We start from the raw sequence: 27,632 nt of genomic DNA, 5'->3' as shown, positions 1-27,632 counted from the left end.
CTCTATATCTGTGCTGCCCAATATAGGTAGCCATTAGCCACAAGTGGCTACTCAGCACTTAAAATGTAATTGGCACAACTAAGGAATGGAATTTTATTTCATTTTTATTAAATTAAATTTAAATTTAACTTATGGTAGCTAGTGGCTACCATACTGGATGGCTCAGCTCTAGCATATAATCTATTTGCTTTACTGTAAAATATTCAAGGAAAATATGTCAAGTTATTTAGGGGCTTCCTTAATCTCACCAGGATGCCATGTGAGAAAAACCTAAAGTTGTTCATATTTGAGTTAGAGAATAACAGACTTAGAAGATAAAATTCAAAATCCTTAACAAAGCATACATTGCTCTAGGGGCTGGGCCCTCAGATCAGGGGCCTCTTAAGCTATGGAAACTTTGAAGTAATTTGAAAAAGAGACTTCCTCCAAGGATATGAAGCCCTATAGGCACAAGACTTGGATAGCGGAACACAGGCTGAATTTCAACCCTCATTCACCCCCTTAGCCAGATGCCCTTGGCTTATAGCCACACATTCCAGCACACTGTATCTTTCCTCTGGCCTTTTACTGCAGCTGAAAATGCCTTTTTATCACCTTTGGCTCAGCAAATAGCTCCTAGATGTCCTTGCAGGCTACTACACTTACTCCATTCCACAAACCACAATTTGGATTCAGAGCCCCTCCTCTGTGATTCTGTAATATAAGAATATCTCTGATATTGCACTTATCATACTAGTTCATAATTATCTATTTTCTCCTTTATTTTGCTACCCAGAATAAATACACTTCTTGCAGATAGATACAGGTCACTTTTTTTTTTATCTTTATATTTTCACCTACTAAATAGCATCTAAACATGGTGGGTGCCAAATTAATGTAACCATGAATGAAACTGATTCACTCCTACGTAAAATGCATTAATATAAGAGGAATCAAAAATCTTTACTTCAGTCTTACTAGAATCTAATTTCACTCAATTTTAGATTACAAGAATATTTTAAAACATAATTTGTAATCTGTCAATATCTCCCCAAAGTAAAAAGTTTTAAAGTGAACCATGTGGGGGTCCTCAGGCCTTTGTCACACACCCCCAGCACCAGCAGCCAGCCCAGCAGCAGCCACCAAGATCACCAAGCCACCGCAGGAAGTGCCCTGGTCTCTCCCAACCCAAGGTGGTGGGGGACTGAGGGACTCAGCCACATCCCCCGACACATGCAACCAGTCCAGTGATGACCACCAAGCCACTGCAGGAAGTGCCCCAGGCTCTCCCAAGCAGGGGTGTTGAGGGGCCTCAGGCCTTGGCCATGCTCCCCCAACACATGCAACCAGCCCAACAATGACCACCAAGCTGCAGCAAGAAGGACCCTGGGTTCTCGAGCTGGCATGGTGGGGGGCAAGGGGACCTGACATCTGCACCCAACCCAGCAATGATCAATCCACTGCTGGAAGCCCCCCAGTCTCCACTATGGAAATGAGGAGGGAGCCACAGGCCTAAATCCCGGCCCTCCTCTTCCCTCCTTCTTCCATCTCATTTCCTTCCCCTTTCTCCTCTCTCCCTCCCCCCCAACTGCTCCACAACATCCCAGAATGTAAAAAATAAAATTAATAAAATTTCATTTAAGTAAATAAATAAATAAAAATAAAGTGAACCATGAACAGTTTAAGAACTCCTGTATAAACCAAAATCAGTAGGTATTTACTAATAAACTTAAAGGTCTAAATAATTGCACTGCTAACTACTACCTGGCTTTCATGATGGAGACAAGGTAATAAATCTCAACAGCACATTAATCTTTAGCACAGGTAGCATAATAAATTTGTACATAATCTATCATGAAAAATTACAACCAGAAAAAAATTCAAAACTAGCAACCTATGGAAGTTATTCCACAATTCAAACTATTTTCTAAACAGCAAAAAGAAAAAGTAAAGGTTAGCAGTCAACAAAGAGAACTTTCAACAGGTAATCTTACACATGACACAAAAATAGGCATTTCCCTACTATTCACCTCATTTTTTCTGTCTGATAAGCCCAACTTCCAAAGAAAGATATGCAGGCCACGCAACTTCTACGAGGGTACTTCAAAAAGTTCATGGAAAGATTCATACTATCTTTTAATTCTATTTTGCCACAAACTTTTTGAGGTACCCTAATATACTTTAGCAACTAAGGAAAACTGGATGAGTCTTCCTTTTTCTCTGCCCAGTATTTTCTTTCCTTAGCAAATGTTACTGTTTCTCTATTTACTAACATAGATGAAGATAAATAACATGGTGTGTGATTTGCAAGTTGTTACTTAGTAGCAACTATGATAACCCATGCTTTTCAAATTTCACCAATTGTCAATACTGCCAATAAACTAGGTTTTGCTTTTCAGTATCTTCTGATACTTTCTACAATGCACAAATTGTATAAAACAAATGGAAAGAAAGAAGTTTAAAGTTTTTTTAAATGCCAGAAAGGAATACCAGCAAGCCATGCAAAACTCCAAATTATAACTTCTATTCAATGAATCATTTATATTTATTATCATAATAGTAATCATGCCTATAAAAACAATAACTCAGTTTCCATGAAAAAATAATGTACAATTGTTCTAAATGATACTCCTTCACTAAGGAAAAGTAACGGCTCCTCACTATTGAAGTACTGAGTTAGGCTGGCCAATTAGCTCAGTGGATTAGAGCATGGTGCTGATAACACCAAGGTCCAGGGTTTGATCCCTGTACCAGTTGCCAAAAAAGAATAAATAGAATAAAAATGAAGTACTGAGTATACTAATATTTAATTTTATAAAACTAGGTGATTATCAACTATCCTTACACATTTACTAGGAATTCTACATTTGGGATAAACTATTCTGCTAAATAGCCCAAACAGATATTTCAGAGATATACAACTCCATTTATCCTATAAGGCACAAAAACATGGATTCATATTCAGAATGACTGTGATATTGTGTGTGATCACAATTTGACCAATCATGATGTCACAATATTGAACACAATACCATGACAAAATTTAAAACAATCAAATTGTTTTTGAAACTTGGTATATACAGATTTGGGATCAACTTCTACTTCCAAGCAATGGTAGATTAACTGGCTCAGGATTTACTTTCCTGCAATAAACACCTGAAAAACTGGAAAAATATAAAAACTACCTTTTGGATACTGGACAAGAGGCAATACAGGATGACAATCTCTGAATGAAGCTAAAGAAATAAAATAAGTTCTATGGTTACTGGCTTTCTACTCAAAAACACTTTCTGGAATGCAATACAAGGAAAGGGGTTCCAAGTAAAGCACAGTTTTCTCACTGAGCTGAGAAGACAGACATCAGATTTCAGGAAGGCTGAGACAACCAAAGTAGAGGAAGGGGGCTACCCAGGGAAAGAATTCCACACTGTTTAAGGGACACCTTCAGTACCTGACTGATATTAAGTTGCATATAACTCACAAAGCCAGGCAAAGATCAACTGTACAGAGCTGACTTCCCAGAGTTCACACAGGGCTGGAAGATGTCTGAGTTCTGACTCAATCACAGTGGAGGGTCCTTGTTGAAGACCTAGAGCATTCAGTAGAGATCCCAAAAGGGGCATATCTTAACGGTAGTACTAAATCAGCTCTAGAATAAAGACTACTCTAAACACACCTTGGTGAAGCTTAAAAACAGCCCTAAAAGGATCAAGCTGATCCACAAGTAACTTAACTGCCAATCAAACAAAATATAACTCTTTAAAGACAGACAGAAAATTCAACATATAGAAAAGTAAATTGACAACATATTGTACCCAACTAAAAACTAAAAGGCATGGGCCGGCCCCGTGGCCCACCCGGGAGAGTGCAACACAGTGGCGCTCCCGCCGCGGGTTCGGATCCTATATAGGGATGGCCGGTGCGCTCACTGGCTGAGCGCGGTGCAGATGACGCCAAGCCAGGGGTTGCGATCCCCTTACCGGTCACAAAACAAACAAACAAACAAAAAAAAAACTAAAAGGCATGCCAAAAAACAAACAAACAAACAAAAAACCTCAAGAAATGTTAGCCATAACCAGCAAAAAAATCAATCAACAAAAACAGATATCGTAATGAAACAGAATTAGCTGTTAAGGACATTAAGTTAGTTCTTATAAATACCATCAAGGATTTATAGGTTTATATATAAAATGAGGAAAGGAAAGAGAAAAAAAAAAGAAATGGAACTTTAAAAGATGAAAAATACAGTTATAAGAAATTTAAAATTTACTAGATAGGACTAACAGCCTATATTACGCTACAGAAAAAAAGATCCATTAATATGGAGACATGGCAAATAAAAACTAACCAGATAAAAGCACAGACAGAAAAAACAATGAAAAATGTGTAGAACCTCAGTACCTGAGGGACAATGTTAAGTAGTCCAACATGTGTAATTTGTGTACCAAGTGGGAGGGTAGGCTAAAAAAAATTATTAGAAGAAATGACCAAAAATATCTCATTTGTGATGGAAACCATACACCCACTGATTTAAGAAGTTCAATAAACACAAGGAAAACCTCAAATCAAGACCACGGCACATACTTATCAACTTGCTGAAAAATCAGTGATTAAAGCAACAGGAAAAAGATTTATTAAATAAAGAGGAACAAAGATAAGAATGATTGCAGATTTCTCATCTAAACCTATGCAAGTCAAAACATAACAGCATGACATCTTTAAAGTGCTAAAAGAAAAGAAATCCCTGTCAATCTAGACTACAATATATGATAAAAATATACTTACAGAATGAAGGTGACACTACACACCTATTAAAATGGATAAAAAAAATTTTTAAATTATATTAACCAAATGCTGTGAAATAAGCCAGTCACAAAAGGTCAATATTGTATGATTCTTTTTACATGTGGTTCCTAGAGTAGCCAAATTCAAAGAGAAAGTAAGTAGAATGGTGGTTGCCAAGAGCTGGGAGGAGGGAATGAGAAATTATTATTTAATGAGTACACGGTTTCAGCTGGAGAATATAAAAAAGTTCTAATATGAATAATAGTGATGGACACACAACATTGTGAATGTACTTAATGACCTGTATATGGACAAATGGTTAAAATGGTAAATTTTATGTTATGTTTATTTTCCACAATTAAAAAACAAATGCTGGGCCTGCCCCGTGGCTCACTCGGGTGAGTGCCGCGCTGGTGGCGCCGAAGCCGCAGGTTCGGATCCTATATAGGGATGGTCGGTGCGCTCACTGGCTGAGTGTGGTATGGACGACACCAAGCCAAGGGTTGCGATCCCCTTACCGGTCAAAAAAAAAAAAAATGCTGGTGAGGATGTGGAGAAACTGAATCACTCATATGCTGTTGGTAGGAATGTAAAACATTATAGCCACTCTGGAAAAAAGTACGCAGTTTCTTCTAAAACTAACCATATGTTTACCATATAACCCAGTAAGTGCACTCTTGCATATTTATCCTAGACAAGTGCTTATGTTCACACAAAAACTTTAATGCCATTTGTATGCCTATTCTTTATTTATTACAGAAAAAAAAACTGGGACCAACCCAAACACTCTTCAATAAGTGAATAGTTACACAAACTGTGGTAATTCATACCACAGAGTTGTATTCAGCAATAAAAAAGAACAGACGATCGACACATGCAACAACTTGGATGAATCTCAAGTAAATTATGCTAAGTGAAGAAAGCCTATCTAAAAGGTTATACACTGTATAATTCCATACATTCCATAAATGTCAAAATTAAAGAGGTGGAAAATAGGTTAGTGGTTTCCAAGGGATGGGTAGGTAAGGAAGAGATGTGGCTGTGACAACAAATACCACAAGGCATCCTTGTCATGGAACTATTCTGGAGTTGTGTCATTCCAATCTAAACACATGATTAAACTGCACAGAACTAAATACAAACTCACACACCATGGAGTGTATGTAAAACTGGTGAAATCTGAATAAGGTCAGTGGATTATATCAATGTCAATTTCCTGTTTGTGATATTGTACTATAGTTATGCAAGATGTTACCATTGTAGAAACTGGGTGAAGGATATAGAGAATCTCTCTGTATTATTTCTTATAACTGTATATGAATCTACAGTTATATCAGATAAAAAGGTTTTTTTTATGTTTTGTTTTGTCTTTTTCGTGACCGGTACTCAGCCAGTAAGTGCACGGGCCATTCCTATATAGGATCCGAACCCGCGGCAGGAGCGTCGCCGTGCTCCCAGCGCCGCACTCTCCCGAGTGCGCCACGGGCTTGGCCCTAAAAAGGTTTTTTTAATTAAGATTATAAAAAGACTTTTCCTGACCAGCAAAATCTGTGAGAATTCATTAACAGCAGATTTACTATAAAAAATGTTAAAGCAAGTTCTTCAAGCACAAAGAAAATGACACTGGATAGAAACTGGGATCTGTACAAAGGAATGAAAAGCAATAGAAATGGTAAATATAAGACATAAGTACAAAAGACTTTAAAATCACTTTTAATTATCTTTAAAACATAATGGACTGTTTAAAGCAAACATAACAATGTATTGTGGAGTTTTTAACAATATGTATAAGAACAATGTTTGACAACAATGGTAGAAAAGAGTGGAGGGGGAATATTAGAATGCTATTGTAAGGTGCTTACATTATACATGAAGTGGTATAATATTTGATAGTGGAATGTGGTTACAGAGACCTACTGTATTCCTCGAATAACTACCTTTTAAAAAATGGCTCTTAAGCCACTAGTAGAGATAATACTAAATAAATAAATGTACTCAACCCTAACAAAGGCAGAAAAAAAGGAATAACCAATAGGATAAACAGAAAACAAATAACAAGAAAGAACATTTAAATCCAACCATACTGTTATTTACATTAAATGTAAATGGTCTAAGAACATTTCAAATAAAAAGAAAAGATAATCAGAATAAATAAAAAAGCAAGACCCGGGCCGAGCCTGTGGCGCACTCGGGAGGGTGCTGCGCTGGGAGCGCAGCGACGCTCCCAGCGGCCGCGGGTTCGGATCCTATATAGGAATGGCCGGTACACTCACTGGCTGAGTGCCGGTCACGAAAAAGAAAAAAAAAAAAAAAAAAAAAGCAAGACCCTTTTTTAAAAGGCAGTAAAAAAGCTAGCAACAAGAAACTTACTTTAAATATAAAGACAAAAACAGGTAAAAAGTAAAGGATGGAAAAAGATACACCATGCAAACACTAAGCTTAAGAATGCTGCAGGAGCCCTAGGCATATACTCAAAATAACTAAAAGCAAGATCTCGAAGAGATATTTGTATATCCATGTTCACAGCAGCATTATTCATAATAGCTAAAAGGTGAAAATAAGGGCTGGCTGGTTAGCTCAGTTGATCAAAGCACAGCCTTATAAAATACCAAGGTCACAGGTTCGGATCCCCATACCAACCAGCCACCAAAAAAAAAAAAAAAAAAAAAAGATGAAAACAACCCAAATGTCTATTAACAGATGAATGGATAAACAAAATATGACATACAATGGAATATTACCAGGCTTTTAAAAAGAAATGAAATTTTGATACATACTACAAAACGGATGAGCCATAAAAACATTTCCAAACACAAACAGACAAATATTGTAAGATTACCTAAAACAAGGACATTCAAAGAGACAGAAAATAGAATATAGGTCATCAGGGGCTGGGGAGAAAAGGGAATGAGGAGTCATTGTTAAATAGGTACAGCGTTTCTGTTCGGATCATGAAAAAGTTCTTGAGATGAAAAGTGGCAATGGCTGTACAACATAGTAAATGTACTTAATACCATTGAATTGTACACTTGAAAATGATTCAAGTGGTAAATTTTATGCTGTGCATATTTTACCACAAAAAAGAAAAAAAAAACTGAATGCTGGAATAGCTATACTATCAAACAAAAGATCTTTCAGAATGAGAAATACTACTAAAAATGCTTCAGAATGAGAAATTTTATCAAACAAAAGATCTTTCAGAAGAAATATTACTAAAAATGTTTCATAATGAGAAATTTCATAAGGGGATATGGACAATTCATCAAGAATATACAACTGTCCTAAATGCATCTAACAATAAAGCTGCAAAATACATAAAGCTAAACTGACAAAACCAAAAATTATAGTTGACAAAGACAAATAATTATAGTTGACACTTCAACATTCCTCTGCACAACTGAGAGAAAAAGTACAGAAAATCAATAGATATATAGAAACCTAAACCACACCCAAACTATCTTGACATAATTCACATATATAGAACACTATCACCAACAAATGCAGAATACACATTCTCAAACACTTAGGGCATATTAACCAACAGACCATATACTGGGCCATAAAACAAGTCTCAATAAATATAAAAGAATTAAATTCATACAATGTGTTTTCTGACTACACAGAATTAAACCAGAAATCAAAATCAGAAAAAAAAAAATCAAAAAATTTCCGAAATATTTGAAAATTAAACAACACATTTCTAAATAATACATAGTTTGTCAAAATGGAAGACAAAAGGGAAATTAGAAAATATCTTGAATTAAGTAAAAATAAAGCATAACATATCAAACAAACTGTGGTTCACAGCTAAAGCAGTACTTAAAGGGAAATTTTATAACATTAAATCCTTATATTAGAAAATAATAGATTTAAAATCAATAATATAACAATAATCAACCACATTGTATATTGACAAAATAAAATTTTTAAAAATAAATAAATAAAAGTAAATTAAAAAATAAAATCAATAATATAAGCTTCCAGCTTAAGAAACTTAAAAAAAAAAAAAAAAAACCCACAAGGAGGTAATAAAAATAAGAACAAAAAAGAAAAAAGGACAATTGAAAACAAAACAAAAAAAAAAGAAACCAATAGAGAAAAATCAATGACATCAAAAGCTAGTCCTTTGAAAAATTAAACAGGTAAATTTCTGGCCAGACTGACGCCAAAGAGAGAGACAGAAAACACAAATTACCAGTATCAGGAATTAAAGAGAGGGTATCACTACAGACACTACAGACATTTAAAAAATAAGGGAATACAATCGTGTGACACATAATAACATTTCAGTTGACAATGGGCCACATATACGACAGTGGCTGGAGCAATAGGCAAGGTGTGTCGTTGGCTATACCATCTAGACTTGTGTAAGTACACTCTACTACGTTTGCACAATGAAATCTAATGATGCATTTCTCAGAATGTATCCCTGTCATTAAGGGATGCATGGCTGACAGTATTATGAATAATTTTTACCAGTTAATTTGATAACTTACATAAAACTGACAAAAATCTCTGAGAAACACAAACTATCAAAGTTTGCTCAAAAATGAACAGATAAGGGCCGAGCCCGTGGCGCACTCGGGAGAGTGCGGCGCTGGGAGCACAGCGACGCTCCCACCACGGGTTCGGATCCTATATAGGAATGGCCGATGCGCTCACTGGCTGAGTACCGGTCACAAAAAAGACAAAAAAAAAAAATGAACAGATAAGGGGTTGGACAGTTACCTCAGCTGCTTAGAGCACAGCCTTGTAACACCAAGGTCAAGGGTTCAGTTCCCCATACTGGCCAACTGCCAAAAAAATAAAATAAAATAAAATAAAATGAAATAAACAGATAACCTAACTCACTGTTTCTATTGAAGAAACTGAATTTATAAGTAAAAGGTATGCCACAAAAAAACGTCCAGGCCCAGATGGTTTCACTGAGAAATTCTACCAAATATTTAAGAAACAAATAATACCAGTTCTACATAAACTCTTCCAGCATATAAGCACTTGCCAACTTACCGTATGAGGTCAACATTACCATGATACCAAAATCAGATATGAACAAGAAAACTACCAGCAATATCCCCACATAGATACAAATGCAAAAATTCAGAACAAAAATTAGAAAATAGATCCTAGCAATGTATAAAAAGAGTAATATTTCATTACCAATTGGGGTTCATCTCAGGAGCCAAAATCAATCCATGTAATTTGCTATATCAGTCTAAGAAAAGCATAACCATATGATCTCAATAGATGCCCCCCTCCTCAAAAAAAATTTGACAAATTAATATCAATTCATTCATGACAAAAACTCTTAGAAAACTGCAAATAGAAGGGAACTTCCTTAACCTGATAAAGAGTATCTATAAAAACCCTATAGCTAATATCATATGCAATAATGAAAAACTAAATAGCTTTCTCATAAAATGAGGCAGGGCAAGGATATCTACTCCCACCACACATATTCGACATTGTACTGAAGGACCTAGCCAGTGGAATAAGGTAAAAAAAGAAATAAAAGGCATTCAGACTACTAAGGAAGAAATAAAATAAACATAATTGTTTACATAGAAAATCTCAAACCATCTACAAAATAGCTGCTAGAACTAATAAGTGAATTTACCAAGAATGCAGAATACAAAGTCAATATACAAAAATAAATTGTATTTTTACACAGTAGTAATAAAATTGAAATTTGAAGGGGGAAAAAAGGTAACATTTACAATAACATCAAAACACATGAAATACATGCAATAAATCTAACAAATCTGTGCAAGATTTGTATGCTGACAACTGCAAAACACTGATGAGAGAAATCAAAAAAGACCCAAATAAATGGGAGAGATACATCATATTCATAGATTGGGAGACTCGATATTGTTATGATGTTAATGCTCCCCATAATGATCCATAAATTCAACACAATCCCAAAAGACCAGCAGCCTTTTTTGCAGAAACTGACAAACTGATTCTAAAACATACATAAAAAAGCAAAACACCTAAGAAAGCCAAAACAATTTTGAATAGAAAAATAAATTTGGGGGATGCACTCAGATTTTAAAACTTACTATAAAACTACAATAATTAAGACAGTGTAATACTGGTGTAAGCACGGAAACATAGACTAATGGAACATGACAGTACAGAAGTAGACCCACAAAAAATTAATTTTTGACAAAGGTGCAAAGATAATTCAAAGGGCAAGTGATAGTCTTTTCAGTAAATATGTTTGTTTTTTTGTTTTGTTTTGTTTTTTAAAAAACCCTTACCTCACCCTTAAACAAATATTCACTCAAAACAAATATGAGACCTAAATGTAAACTCTAAAACTTTAAAACTTCTTTTTTTTTTTGTGACCGGCCGCACCGAGCTCACGGGCCATCCCTATACAGGATCCGAACCCGCGGCGGGAGCGCTGCAGTGCCACGGGGTCGGCCCTAAAACTTTAAAACTTCTAAGAAAGTATTGGACAAAAATTTTTTGTGACTTTGCTCTATGCAAAAATTTCTTTAATATAAGATCAAAAGATAGAAAGAAATTAATAAATTAGACCTTCATCAAAATGGAGAGCTTCTACTCTTTGAAAGATATTGTTAAGAAAATAAAAAATAAGCCATAAACTGAGAACGTATTTGTTAAACACATATCTAATAAAGGGCTTATATCCTCAATATGTAAAGAATTCATAGCTAAATGAGAAGACAACAACCTAATTTTAAAATGGAGGAGGGGTAAATGATTTGAACAGATACTTAACTACGGAAGAGATATGGATGACAAATAAGCACATGAAGAGACACACTGCGAAAACGCAAATTAAAATCACATGAAAGGTCAAGGGTTCAGATCCCCTTCACAGCCAGTCGCCAAAAAAATAAAATAAAATCACATGAGTTCCCTCCCAAATTGAGGGTGGCCTAGACTTAGTGACTCACTTCCAAAGAATAGAGTAGGGAACAGAAAAAAAGGATACCTGACTCTTTAGTGAAATCTTCAAAAGTTATAAGTCCTTAACTACAGAGAGATACATATTCAAATAATATTCCAGCATTTACTTTGATTTCTATAATTAATCCTATGGAAGAAATATTCAATTTTCACAATACTAACCCCTTTGCAGTTAATAAATTTTTATGGTATACCAAAATATTAGTGATTTGAAAGATGCATTTTATTCTGAGCAATTGCAATAGTTCTTTAAATAAAAGGGTAATCACAAACAAAAAAAAGAGAAGGAAACCATCCTTTAAAAAATGTAGACTCGCCTTAAAAAAAAATTTTAAAAAATAAAAAAATTTTAAAAAATGTAAAAAGAGTGGAAAATATTAGTTTGGCCATATGTTAAAAGATATAATTATCATAGCAAATCATTAACATTATGGCTTTATAATAGTCCATATTTCAATATCCAAATATATACAAACTAATGGAGGGAAGAGGACAACAAGATCAAGCATTCTTATTTCTGTCAAGCTTAAAACAACTTGCTTTCATTAGATGTAACTAGACAATTATCAAAAACAGCTGGTAAACTAAAATAAACATAATTCATTCAATATTTACTAGGCCTTTACCATGTCCCAGGCACTGTCCTAAATGCTGGGGACTCACATATGATTAAATAGGAGAGGCAAATACAGGAACAACTGCAATTTCATTTAACAAACATTTATTAATAAGCTAAAAGATATGAAAGATTAATAAAAGATAACCCTGCCCTGAAGAAGACTACCCCTTTTAGAAAATTAATGAATTCAAAATCTGCCTCTCCATAGTATCAAATGTGGCACTAAATGTAATTCCAAAGAGGGAAACCAAAATTTCAAGTCAGTTAAAAGAAAGTTACTTAACACAGTTTTAAAAACTAAACAAGGATAAAAGATGACAAATACATCCCTTCAAAATGCATTAAAGGAAAAAGTTACTCAATATTTTCTATCTGACGTGTTATATTTATTTCCAATATATAACCCCCCCTTTCTGGGGATCAAATTAATTTCTCTAAGACTTCTCTGTGAATATGTGGCTTTTTCCCTGTTAAATCTAATAGGCACAGTGAATCTTAAATGTGACTATTTCTCTACATTCTTTGAAATAAGTAAGAACAGAAATTCAGTCCACTTCTTTCAATTGTGACTCTCATGGATACTTTCAGAGTATTTTATTAGAAGATTCATCTTGTTATCTTTTATTTTCACCTCTTTATTTTTATTGTTTATTTAATGCATTATGTGTTTCTATGTTGGCCACCAGAAATCAAGTAATTTAATATCTATAACTTCAAAAATTGTGCTTTTTTTAATGCAGAAAATTGAATGGGTATCTTTCAATGCCAAGTCAAAGGACAAAATTCAAATATTTAAAGTGAGAAAAGCCCCAGAATTAGTTTATCTGCATTAAAGTTTATAATTGTACATAATGTTAGAAGGGGAGTCTTAAACACTTTCTTCCAGAAAAATTTTGAACCAGTTTCACCCTATCTCTCTTTTTAATTACCAACAGCACTTTGTATTTGTACAAGACAGTTTGGTGCTTAATTATATAGTAACACGAAATACCTTAAATCTTCAAAGATTTTTCTTGGTAATTGAAGCATTATTCTTTGAGAATTGAAAGCTTATTTTATATTTTTCCATAGAAGATACACAAATAGCCAACAAGCACATGAAAAGATGCTCAACATCTTTAGTCACTAGAGAAAGGCAAATCAAAACCACAAAGAGATAACACTTCACACCCCTTAGGGATGACTATGATTAAAGAACAAAAAAGTTTTAATGAAAAATAGCTGTTGGAGAAGACGTGGAGAAATTAGAACCCTTGTACATTTCTGGCAGTAATGTAAAATGGTTCAGCCACTCTGGAAAATAGCTGGCAATTCCTCAAAAAGTTAAACACAGAATTACCTTATAATCCAGCAATTCCACTTCTAGGTATATAGGGAAAAGAACTGAAAACAGGTGCTCAAACAAGTACATGTACAGGCATGTTCACAACAGCACTATTCACAACAGCCAACAGGTGAAAAACAGCCCGAATGTCCATCAACCGATGAATGGATAAACAAATTATGGTATATACATACAATGTAATATTATTCAACCACAAGAAGGAATAAAATAGTAATACATGCTACAACATGGAAGAAGCTCCAAAACATTAAGCCAAGTAAAAGCCAGACACAAAAGGTTACATGTTGTATGATTCCATTTATATGTATCCAGAATAGTCAAATCCACAAATACATAACAAAGACTTGTAATTATAAGACACAGGAGAGGATAGAATAGAGAGCAACTGCTAAATGTGTACAGGGTTTGCTTTAGGGGTTAGGGAAATGCTTTGGAACACAGAAAGATGTGATAGCTATGAGATAGGGTGACCCCCACTTTCATAACATACGAAATTCGCTTCTGTGAAACTGCTTGCTGTGTGACAAGGTAGATTAAGTTTAAATAGTATTTGAATTGCTTAGAAAATGTTGTTGTTTGAAAATCCCCCTCAGCTATTCAGCCCCCTTAATAGAAGTTAAAAGCTAAATATTAGCCTGCACTTAGAGAAGTTTAAATTTTGCTTGCTGTTCCCCACCCAAGCTGCCCCGAACATTAACTAGCTTGTTTCAGCTCCTGTTATCAGCTTGTGCTAGGCCTCCCCAAACCCCCTCCTCACGCCAGGAAGGTACGTGTGTATGTATGTGACTACATGATAACTATAAGTGTGTGACTATTTGATAATTTTAACTGTGTGACTAATGTAAAAATGTGCCTTTTAAAAAATCCTCTAAACTTCAAGTCAGGGCTGCTCTCTTCCGAGACTTTCTTGGAGGGACAGTTGCCAGCCGGCCAATAAAGACCCCCTTTTAAATTCTCAATTGGGTATTCTGGTTCCTTTTCCATGCAGCAGCCTCAGAACAGCTACATAACTCTGTGTGTGTACTAAATGCCACTGAATTGTTCACTTTAAAATGGTTAATTTTATGCTATGCGAATTTCACTTCAATTTTTTTAAAAGTTTATCTTAACGATTTGGGATAGAAATATTTCTAATTGTAATTAGATAAGGCAGAGCCCACTGACTCTAATTAATATTTTGCTGTTGACTAAGGATCATCATTATGAATAACAATAACTATGAATAAGCCATACTTCTCATGTCCTAACTATCTCAGAGCCTCAGTTGTCTCATCTGTAAAATGTCATTTTTTGCAAGATCACAGGATCTCAATGTTTTTTGAATCACAGATACCTTTGAAAATCCACTTAACTCACAAACCCTTACCCTAGAAAAATGCACATGTGCACATACATAGCAAATTGCATACAACCTCAGGAAGTTCACAGACCTATTATAACCCACACAAGCAATTCCCACAGGTTCAGCATTAAGGGGGTAAATACCTAATTAGATTATCTCTATGATCCTTTCTGGTTCTAAGTTTCTGATTCTACTGCAGTCTAATATAATGGAATAGCCTCAAGATTTACAAAGTTTCATAAAGCTGTGCTGTGTTTTTTACTCTCTGTGGTTTTATAAATAACTGTCCTAGTTCACTGTCAAATTCTCTACTGTGATTGCTAGTTGTTGTCCAACACTTAAGAGAAGTTAAAGTTAAAAAATTCAATTAGATTCTATTCAATAATCAGTACTATATGTCCTATGCCAGACATTACAAGAGAGGGATACGAAATAATCATATCCTAGTAAAAGCTAAGTCAATTAAGCAATTACAAAAAAAGGAAAATATATCATTAAGTACTTAACTGGGACACTGATAATGAGCAAAAAAGAACTTAAAGCAGGGCCGAGCCTGTGGAGCACTTGGTAGAGTGCTGCGCTGGGAGTGCGGCAACGCTCCTGCCGCAGGTTCGGATCCTACATAGGACTGACCGGTGCACTCACTGGCTGAGTGCCGGTCACGAAAAAATGACCAAAAAAAAAAAAGAACTTAAAGCAGAACAAGGACAGCATAAGCTGGAGCAGTTGAGGACAATTTCATGGAAGAAGACTTGAATGGACAGGGAGAACAGGACAGATGAGATCAAAAGTGCACTAAAAGGACACCATGAACATAGGCAGAGAAGGTATAAGTGCTGTGTGCTGCTGGGCAATAATGGGAAATAAGGCTGCATAGATATGGAAGGGACAATCACAGATAACTTTAAAAACTAAACAAATCAAAGATAACTAAAAACTAAGCAAAAGAATTACTTGCAAAAATAATCTATGGTAAAGAAATCAGAATAGATGTGGGAAGGATGGTTATTGAGGGAGAAGGGACATGAGGGAGCCCTCTAGAATGCTAAAAACTTCTATAGCTGAATCTGAGCGGTGAGTACATTTCTAAAAATTCATATATGCACCTTACTATTTGTATATTATACCACAATTGGAAAAAAAAAAAAGACACACAAATAGTTGTCAGGTGATTTGAATAAGTAAAAGAGTGCTATATTAGGAGATAATTCTTATAGCAATATGTAAGAGGATCTGATATGGGAAAGGAAAAGACAGCCTTTTAAGTAATACAGAATTAAAATAATATTAACACACATAACATGACATGCCATGTTCTGTTCTAAGAGCTGTACCCATAACAATGTATCTAATCCTCTTAAAAACCCTGTGTGAAATAGTATTATTATTACCATTCTCAGATGATGAAACTGAGGCTCAGAGAGATTGATTGCTCAAGTTCACAGAGCAACGAGACATAAATGACAATAAACTTTTCACTACCCCACACCACAGACATACCCATGAATATACAACAAAACAAAAACAAACTAAAAGTGGCAACAAGAAGACTACCAACAAGAACAGGGACTAAAATAGTGCTTATAAGGACAGAGTGCATCCAGCAGCAACAGCCCTTCTCCCCATCCTGTACCTTCAATATCAGCACCATCTCACCAATCAAGAGTCAGCAACCCCACCTGACTATAAATCTCACTCAGCAAGTTACACCATCTGCATAATGATCCTTACATCCCCTAACATAAGGCTTCACAAAAAGTAGCTTCTCACAAGAATGTTACAGGTCCCTGGAAAAGGTAAGAATGAAACATATTTCAAAAGAAGAAATCTAGTGACATCATAACCTATTGTATGTATTATAGGTGAGGAAAGAGATTAAAAGAATCAAAAACAATCTTCTCTAACTTAGAAGACTTTAGAAAGGTTATTTACAGAAATAAAAATATATCCATAAAAATGGCTTGTACACTAATGTTCACAGCAGCTTTATACAGTAGCCAAAAACTGGAAATGATTCAAATATCAATCAACAGGTGAATGGACTAAGCAATAAAAGGAAATGAACTATTGATACATGACATTATGCCAAGAGAAGGACAAACACAAAAATACATACTGTACGGTTCCATTTCTATGAAACTCTAGAAAAACAAATCTAATTCAGAGTAATAGAAATCACATCAGTGGCTGCACAGGATTAACAGTGGGGAAGAGACTAATTGAAAGGGGGCCTAGGGAATTTTTAGTGTTCTATATCTTCACTCAGGTGATCATTATAGCCACTGATCTGTACACTAAAAATGTATAAATTTACTGCAAGTAATTATGCCTTGGTAAAGTTGATTTTTTTAAAATGTCATTAACATTGAAATAGGTAGGTAAACAAGAGGAACCTTTTGCAAGAGGAGATGAAGATGAGTTCAATTTAGATGTGTTGAACTTGATGTGTCTACAGAATATCCAAGAAGTACAAGATATGTCAGGTAGGCAGTTGTGTATAAGGGATGGGATTGAGGGAGCAGTGGGAAGAGAGAAAAAAGCATCAAGTGCTGACAGACATCTACAGTTAGGAACAGTCAGAAAGAAGTACCAGTAAAATAAAAATTTTAAGACTAAAGGGGATAATAAATAATGTCAAACATTACAAGGAAGTAGAGGACATACAGAGCTACAAATGAGTTTAATCTTGTGAATTCAAAACTCATCTTATAAAAGGGGACTGCTATCTACCTTGCAAGAATGTTGTAAAGAATTAAAATAGAAATATATCTTTAAGTACCTGCACGGTGCCTGGCTCATAAATGGTGGCTCTTATCACTACTAAAATTCTTACCATAAATTTCAGCATAATTAACTTTTTAACAGACTAAATAAGCTACGAGTCAACATAATGACAAATATTTACCACAGCTAAAATATTTCAGTACTCCTCTTCTTCAGGACATCAGTAGAACTGCACTTCCTTACCCTCTGTGAAATCTCTTAAGGCCATATGACTTGCTTTAACCAAGAACTATTAGCCAAAGTGACCTGTTCCTCTTCTAGGCAGAGACTTTAAGAGCCAGTGAGCTATTAGCAACAGTACCCTTCCCAATGACATGGAGATCACAGAACCACATGTTGAGATGAAGTCTCCATCAGCCTGAGACCCTGCAGAGCAAGAACAAACAGAATCCCCTCCTCTTCTCATCCTCCACATAAACAGAGCATGCACAAGCAAAAAAAAACTGTTTGCCCTATTAAAAGCCACTGAAATTTTTGAATTGTTACCACAATATATCCTAGACTCTCCTGACACACAACCAAAGCCAAAATTGTTATCTTTCCCTTGCAAAATAAAGTCATCCTCAATATATCCTTTCCCCTACCTCCAGAGTAAGCCCCGAACTCCATCAATTTTTCTGCTTTAATCTCTCTCAAACACATACATCATGACAGTCCTACTCCGTTTTTTTTTTTGGCAGCTAGCTGGTAGAAGGATCTGAATCCTTGACCTTGGTGTTACAAGGCTGTGCTCTAACCAACTGACCTAACCTGCCAGCCTCAGTTCTACTCCTTACTTAGACTTCTGTAATAACCTCCTACCAAGCCTCCCTACATACAGTTTCTGCCCACCTATTCTCCACAATACCTCTGGAGTAATCCTTGCAAAACACAAATCTGACCATATCACACTCCTGTTTTTATATGATTTTCACATCAATTAGAAGCACAACAAAAATGGCCCGTCAAGAAATAACTATACTGGGAGGGCCGTGTGAGAGCGTACCCTTGTAACCAAGGTCAAGGGTTTGCTTCCCTGTACTGGCCAGGGACCACAAAATTAAAAAATAAAAAGAAATAACTGTGAGAAGTGCTAGAAATGTTCTATAATTCAACAGGCTTACACTTAATATTCATGAACTTCGCTGCATTAATTTTACCTCAAAGAGTTAAAAAGAAAAAAAAAAAGATACGGCTCAAACAAAGCTTTTTAGCTTCATTTTACCAAATATCCATCCCAAACCACATAAATAACCTATAGCAACACACTATCAGTAATCACCCTCTAATATATTGACCTTTCATTGCTCTCAGGTATATAATACCCTTTCCACTCCTACTTTTCTTCAACAGCCATATAAAATCTTACTCCCTCAGGAGTCATTCCACCTAAATACCTCTTAACTCTACTTTATCTGTCCTACAACAGCTCTTTGTACATTCCACTTACCAACTCAGCATCCACTATACCAGTGTTCTCAATCAGAGATGATTTTGCCCCCCAGGGGACATTTGGCAATGTCTGAAGACGTTTTTGATTATCGCAACTTAGGGGGGAGGTGTACTGGCATCTAATGAGTAAAGCCAGAAATCCTGTAAAATATCCTATAATGCATAGCACAAACCCCCACAACAATGAATTACCCTACCCAAAATGTAAATACTGCCCGGTTTGGGAAACCTCGCACTACACTCTTGTATGCATTTATTTGCAAGTCTGATCCCTACTAAACCACAAAATGGGAGGGATTAAGTCTTACTTATTTCCGTATCCTGGCACAGTATCTAGAAAATAGCACATAAAAAACATGTAATAAATATAAATGTGTCATTACTGAACCTACTTTGATAACCACTGTGCCTACAATGTACCATGCAGAAAATATAAAAAATACATGTGTCATTGATTAATCCTATTTTGATACAAAAGCTACATAGCTTACTTGCTGTCTTTAAATTCAAATTCCATCAATCATTATTTTGATTTGATATTTCCACAGTATATACCAACAAATCAAAAATTATAACTGAGTATCTGAAGAAAATATTAAATTGAAATTGATTTCCATATTTAGTGCAGCACAAGGAAACCAACTGGCTTAATGACCATGCTTCAAAAGGATTTTTAAAAGAACACTTTCAAAAAACTTTTGGAATCTCACACCACAGTAAGAATAAAATAAGTAAATTTTTACTGAATAAAATAAAGTAAAATAACGGATTCTAAAATCTGGGGTTACTTCATCTGACTTTAATCCAATACAAATTCTGTTATTGTGGTATAATTTAACATACTGTCAAAAAATTAGACAGCTTTTATATCATTGTTGTTTTATTTATTTTAACAAATATTTCATATCTCAATAACAGAACTATTTTATTCTTAATGACTAGATTTACCATCCCAAAGATAGTCATAAAACACATTTTAAATGTTTGCTTGCTGTATCTATTTCACTATTCCTACCTACCCTAATATATTCCATGCCATTGCCATCACCTGAAAAGATGAATGAAAATCTGTATTTACAAGACTCTTAAATTCACCAGATGCCTTGCTAAATTTAGTTGTTTGGAGTAGATACAGTATAAAATATTGGGAAGCTAATTCACCAACTTAAGGTAAATTTTTAAAAGAACAACACATTATTAAAAAATCTGCATTCCAAGTATGATCAATAAAAATTAAAGTTATTTGATTCCTATTTAAAGTTCCCAGAGCATGCAACTTCCAAACTAAGTCACCATTCATGTTGATAAAAATAAAAAACAATTTCACAAGTCACATTTGGCCCTGCTTATAAGCACAAAATCCAATCTAATTCCAATACTAAAACTACTAAATGCAAAAAACAAAAACAAAAAATCTACCACTACCCTTATTAATTGATTATTAAATAATAAACAGCATCTAATTCATATATATTCACTTGACAATAATTCATAATTTAGGGGTTTGATGTAACACCTTTTGCCACAGAAATAAACTATTGTGAAACCTTCTCTTCTAACTTGTCAAATTATCTAGTACATATTACAAAAACAAAGTTCACATATCAACAATATTTTTATTTTCCTATAACACTATGCTATTCTTTGAGGTACTGGCTCTCTCCAACAGTTCATTGTATGTTAGTATGTATAATCAGTTCAATAAAAATGTCATGTAAACAAATATCCAAATTCTATACTTCCTATTGCTAAGTAATCAAGTTCCTTAGTATAGGCATTTCTTTCCTAAATAAAAATATTTTCATATCTTTTCCTTCTTACAATTCCTTTACTTTTGACTAAGGTTTTATGGCATTATTTTATATAATTGGACATTCATACACAAAACACAAAAATGCTGTGTCAATACTTAAGCTAAAAATAAAAAGATCTTTTAATTACTCCATTTTCAAAGTATTTGTTCTTTTCTACAGAACAGAAAAATGACTGACTACTACATGTCAAAGTAAAGAATCTGAAAGTGAGCATGTTATATTCCCCTCTAGGAATCAGCACCCTTGAATTCTAGGAAACAATACCAACTGAAATACCATACTCCTATCATATAAGTCCTCGCTTTCCTACGAATATCTAGCTTGAGAAAACCATTCAGGAGGTGGAAAATTTGAGAAGACAAAATTCCTCCAGGACAGAGACAGTGTCTTACTGGTACATAATAATTAACTTAACTTTATGGAATGAATACATTTTGGAATACAATGTGCTTTCAAGGTAAAGACACACCTACAAAGGATACCTAAATAAAAAGAGAACATGAGGACTCTGGATGCCTTCAAAGTCGAGGGTGGTGAAAAGAGCTCCAAGAGGTGGAAGAGTGATACCAAATTTTTTTTAAATAAATGAATGAAGTAGCAAAAGAAGGGGAAATTTCAATCCTTAGGACAGGCCTTATATCCAGCAAAGGAAAAAGAAAACCTCCTATAGAGTAAAATCATATTTAGTACTACCTAGTTGTCCATTAATAGGTACAAAAACTTATTAGTAAGCCACCCTAATATTCTAACCATTTCTTTCAAAAATACACATCAGAATCCAAATGTATAAATCCAACTTCAAATCAAAATTATAGAATGCAGTTCATTCATTCTTAAAATAACATTAGACTCCCTGTATTCATTCATTAACATTTATTAAGCAGCTGGTGTGATAGCCAACAACTTATTGAGTGCTTACTATGTATCAGGCAATACCTTAAGTAATTAACAAGGGTTATTCTATTTAAATCTAACAACCTAGTAAAGTAGATGCTAACCTCATATTAAGATAGGAAAAAATGAGGCTTAAAAAGTTAAATACGTGGTGCTGATAACACCAAGGTCTGGGGGGTTCAATCCCTGTACCAGCCAGCTGCCAAAAAAGAAAAAGTTAAATGAAGTTACACAGCTAATGAACAATGATGTTAAAATATACTAAGTGCCAGTTTTATTATTATTGGTGGCTGCAAACCAGAAAGCTTTGCTCCATTCTATTATTTGATCATTTTTCTCAGAAAATAAACTTTGCATGTCTTTTTAATTGTTGCAGTAATTCACTTATTCAAAGCTGCATTAAACTAGTTGATCAAATGTATCGAGAGGAAAAATTAGCCCCTTTTCAGCTTTAAAAATAAGTTAAAATTTATCTTTAAAGCTTTAAAGATCTCAGCTCTAATGATAAGTTATAAATGTAGTTATATTTAATAACCTACAACATAACTGACAGTGGCATTTTTAACAGGCTGTAGTATATCTATTATGGAAGGTACTTAGAAACCTGTACTTTTACTTTATTTATATGCAGGTACTTTCATTTTGAGAAACTCTTCCACCTTTTACGGGACCACTTAATTTTGTCACTAAGTAAGAAGATACAGCCTTAGACTGTATTTCAGAACAAAAAGTCTGCTTCTAACACAACTGGAAGAGACCGATATGGAAATAATTGCTACCAAATAATGACAGAAACATCCCAATTGAAAATAATTGCTTCTAGTCCCTCCACACAACTTTTTAACTCATGTAGATTTTTGAGAAGGTATGACACATCTTTAATGAAGCTAAACATCAATTTTATCACTAAAAGTGAAAATACTTTAACCCAACAATGGAATATAATGGAATGAAATAATACAGGTGAACCTTCTCACTTACATTTTATAATGGGAAATCTTAAAGAATAATAAAAAAAACATCCAGCCATGATAAAAGTACAGAAACCTAATGGCAGATGAACGTATGCTGGCACTGTTTAATATAACGATCTCAATTTTATGCAAGACTTGACTACAGAAATAACACTTTTAGAAGAGATTTATTCATATATGATCCTGAACTGAACAGCAGCCCTTAACTAATATGTACAAAAAAAGCTTTTAATTTCTAAAAGATTAAATCAGTATGAGTACAACTAATTGTTGAAAGTAATACAGACTACTGATAACCAAAATGAGATACAAATGAAAAATTAACTGATTTTAATTTTAAAAAATCAACCAAATGCAAAATACAACATTTATTTCCAGGTAACATGAAAAACTGGTTAACTTCAACTCTAATTTCAATGCCAACAGATGGCCCCTAGATAACGTCTGGATTTACCAATTATTCACATGTCTACTAAGAACCAGCAAATTCTTAAAATAAATTATACCTTTAAGGTCAGTTAAGAGCATCCAGGACTGGCCAGTTAGCTCAGTTGGTTAGAGCACAGCCTTATAATACCAAGGTCACGGGTTTGGATCCCTGCACCAACCAGCCAACAAAAAAGAAAAAGAGCATCTAGTCTTTCTGGCATACTGTAATCAGTTTCTTTCTTATTGGTGGAATGGCAATCAAAACATGAGACCAAATTTCACATATATGCCTTGATATACAGAATGCTTGTCTTATATTAACACACATTCAGTTAATTGCCATATCCACAGTTCTCTCAAAATCTATATTACAGAAAATATAGTAATTATGGGGCCGGCCCGTGGCTCACTCAGGAGAGTGTGATGCTGATAACACCAAGGCCACGGGTTCAGATCCCACATAGGGATGGCCAGTTAGCTCACTGGGTGAGCGTGGTGCTAACAACACCAAGTCAAGGGTTAAGATCCCCTTACTGGTCATCTTTAAAAAATATATATATATATAGAGAGAGAGAGAGAGAGAGAGAGAAATTATTTTCTATTCAGTTCACTCATACTTTTGGTCTTATACAATGCTGTATTTCTTTAAAACTCCTTTAAATTTCTTTGAGGTATTATCCTTTAGTTTGGAAGCAATGTTTTGTTACCGTCAAGAAATTCTTAGACTATGCAAAGTCTGTAAACTCAGTTGATTCTTAGAAATTCTTCCATCTATAAAACATGAGAATTATAACCAAATTAACAAATCAGATATCAGAACGCCAAAAATTAAGTCATTAAAAGGGAATCCAGAGAAAGAGCCAGTTGTGAAAGAACAGGAAGTGATGTACACTGCCATTTTGTAGATGAACTACTTAGAAACATAAGAAGTGCCATACCAATCTGGAATCAGTCCAGACTCAGCTCTCAGTATTCTCTTTCTGACAGTGGCATCAGAGGTCATCTGAAATAACCCTCAGCCAGTTTCTCTTTAATAATGAATTTATCTAATTGATCATGAACATATTCTTACCACCTTTAGGCAGAGTTCCTACCAGCTATGGAAAACAGGGTTTCTTTTTAGTTTTCCCAAAGAGCACCACTTAGTTCTAACATGCTGAAATATAGCAAGTAGTTAACCTACTTGTGTGTACATCCTTAAGTGTGGTAGCTTTTACTGATAAATCCTCTCTGCCTGCATCTTTCCAAAATAACACCAGTCACTACTGAGCAGTATGCTTGGATTTACACACGCAAGTATACAAGGGCTCCTCAAAAAGTTCATGGAAAGATTTGTATTATCTTTTAATTCCATTTTTCCACAAACTTTATGAAGTACCCTCTTATATGAATTTATTATCAACAGCAAACCCTAATATACAGAATTACACTTTATGGCATATTTTGCCATAGAGGAGAAAACTCTACACATCCCAACAAGTGGCTTTGTGCCATGAAATAAAGATTCAAATGAATAGTGCTGTTTAAGTTAGATGAATTGAGATGAACATCAAAAGGGAATAAAGAAGGTAAAGAGAATTTCATTTTCTGACAAAAATAAATAAAACTTATCTAACACAGCATGTCTCCATCAAAATCATGAAATAAGATGACAAACTAAATTAGTGCCTAGCACTACTGCTAACAATATCTTTAAGTCCCTGTCTTAAAACAGGTTACAAAATGCAACAAACACACCAAGAAAGCTCTAATGGACATTTAATGACAACATAAAATGTAGATGGCATTTGGAGGTATTTAAAAATATGTCACCCACTAAGTAGAGCTTAAACACCAAGTACAACTTGTTAGTAAAATAAAGACAATTCATGTCTGTACATATTTTAGTCATCTTCATCACTTTGTGGAAAATTTATTTAATTCTATTAATATTCATATACAAAACTTTTTGAAATCTCTTCAGTAAATCTAAACACTTAAGAAAATGTATCAACAGTACATCGATACTACTTCAAGATTTGAAAACTACTTTTTGGTCACAAAAAGCACTTGGCAACACACTTCCAGAATGTTAAAATTTTAACTTCTATTTATTTCTACTCTACTAAGGACAAAACCGATAAGCACTACTGTAAACCAGGTAAGATGATTTGTTTTAAAACAAATACGACATAAAGCAAAAGTGAAAAAATGACTACAGAATATAGATCTATCATAGCATAATCAGGCAGATTAATGCTTATTACTTTTCATTTCCTTAAAAAACAAAGCACTTGCTACAGAAAGGTTTGTTACAACTACTTTCAGAAAATTCCAAATTTCAATGTTATACAAAATAGTATTAACCTTAAAAATTCACAGCTCAGGGAGAAATGACTATTAGCCTGTCCGTCTGTGTGTAATAATTTTTAATAATTCTTCAAGAACTACAGAAGTCATAGGTAGAAAAAAAAATGGGAAATGAGAGGGTAGAAAATTATTTTATTTGAATCCTAACAAACACCTAACATGCTCACAAAAAAAATGTCAATCCAGACATCTCCCTCAAAAAGAGAGAGCAAGAGAGACATCAAAACTGTTCTAACATAAGAGGGGTCCCTCTCGAGAGGCCATATTCCACCAACAATAACAACAGGAACAGATATACCTCCCATGGACAGATCTCAGGGGAAGAGGATTATAACGGTACTGTTATCGATTTAAAACCATAGGAAAAAGAGTGCTTCCAAGAGAAGCGCCATTACTTCCCTCTCCTGCTCCCCCTCCCTTCAGTGTAGACATGGGTCTGTGTATAAGAAACTGCCTTGGACTTTTCTGCAGCATTGCAGTAGACAGTAGATGGGGAAGGGGGAAGGGTAGGGGGAGTGAAACGCTTCCATCATCTCTACAGAAAAGGGGTATAAATTTCCTGAGAGGAGATGGAATCTATCCAACAGGCTATCCAGAGCAGTCTCACTTCCCGTGAATACACAGACATCACAAAGGAGAAGGAGCCAGAGGAGCAGAGGGACCAGAAGGACCAGAAGGGAAAGGGACCTCGTGCCTTTAAACCGGGGTGCACATCAGCCCAGTCTCCCTCTGAGGGCCACACCTTCCTCGAAACATCCCCTTTCACCACCTCTTCTGGTGACCCTCAGGAAAAAAGAACGTAACTGCTCTTGCCCCTCAAAACGCGAGGGCGCCCAACTCACCAGCTTCTTCACCCCACCCACAGAATCACAGACCCTCCTTGTCTCCCTCCCCCACCCCCCCATGTCCCTTCTTCCACACAGAGGCCTGAGTGGGCCGAATTTCCCCGCCCCCCTCCAAGTCGCTCTTTCCCAAAGCAGAGGTGCCCTTACCCTTTCGTCGACAGGTCTGGGGCGGAGGAGTCGGGCGCAGCCCCCTGCAGCGCTCCGGTAGCCGCTACTCTGGGAGGGCGAGGAGTGAGGAGGAGGGGGCTCGGCGACAGACCGCCGCCCCCCCCCCAGCCCCAGCAAGCCGCCCAGCCCAAGCTCTGCGACAAGGGGCAAGGGGGGGGGCGTGGGGCGACCGGGGTCGAGGAGGCGCCCTCAGCGCTTGGGCTCAGCTAAGATGGCGCGGGGAAGTGCCGGGAGCCGCCGCCGCCGCCTCCTCGGGGGAACCGGCCTGGGCCTCGGCCGCCTCCTGTCCTCACACAGCCGAGGCCCTCTCGGTCCCCCGCCGCGGCCCCTCGGTGAGCGGGCCCACGCGCAGCCCTCTGCCACCACCACCACCCCTGGAAAGGGGGCGCTCACAAAGGCAAGAGAGGCCGCGGGCCGGCCGGCGGGCAGCGGGGCGGGGTCCCCAGGGGCCGGGAGGCCTCAGAGGTTCGCGGGTGTCTAGCGCTGTCGGCCCGCGAAGGGCACAGAGCGAGCAGGACCCCTCCTCTCTCTTCAGGAAGGCGGCGGCACCGACCCACTCTCTCTGACACCCTCCCTCTCTCTCTCCGAGCCCTAAAGCCACAGATCCCGGCCGCTGCCCAGGTTCCCCCCCCTTCCCCGATACCACTCCCCTCCTCCCGACAGGCATCCCAGTCTCCGATCTCGCGAGATTTCCCGCCTGACAGGCCCGACCCTACGCGAGACACGATTGCGTGCGCGCGCGCGCGCGCGCGCCCTCACGAGAGCGCGTGAATGCTTGCTCCGGGCGGAGTTGCCTGGTGGCCCCGAGTACCCCAGCCTGTCCAGCCCGGCCTCTGTCAGCTCCCGGAGTTCCTATGCCACGAGGGCGTCAGGTGCATTCATTTTAACCCGGAAATCTGAGGAAGAAGAGCTTATCTGCCCTCCCCCTCCTT

At 36.2% G+C, this 27,632-nt stretch overlaps 1 protein-coding gene across 1 annotated transcript in view; it reads right to left on the bottom strand.

Annotated features, from left to right (window-relative positions):
• Positions 1 to 27,317, bottom strand: part of TAOK1 (TAO kinase 1) — a 150,542-nt gene extending 123,225 nt beyond the window's left edge. Inside the window, exon 1 of the mRNA XM_063111080.1 lies at positions 26,680 to 27,317. The gene's annotated coding sequence lies outside the window, so the exon portion shown is untranslated. The remainder of the gene's footprint in view (positions 1 to 26,679) is intronic.
• Between the last annotated feature and the right edge of the window lie 315 nt (positions 27,318 to 27,632).

The sequence above is a fragment of the Cynocephalus volans genome, chromosome 10 (genome assembly GCF_027409185.1).
Source record: "Cynocephalus volans isolate mCynVol1 chromosome 10, mCynVol1.pri, whole genome shotgun sequence".
Lineage (NCBI taxonomy): Eukaryota > Metazoa > Chordata > Mammalia > Dermoptera > Cynocephalidae > Cynocephalus > Cynocephalus volans.
Note: the sequence above shows the minus strand (reverse complement) of the source record. Positions and strands in the feature narration are given on the sequence as shown.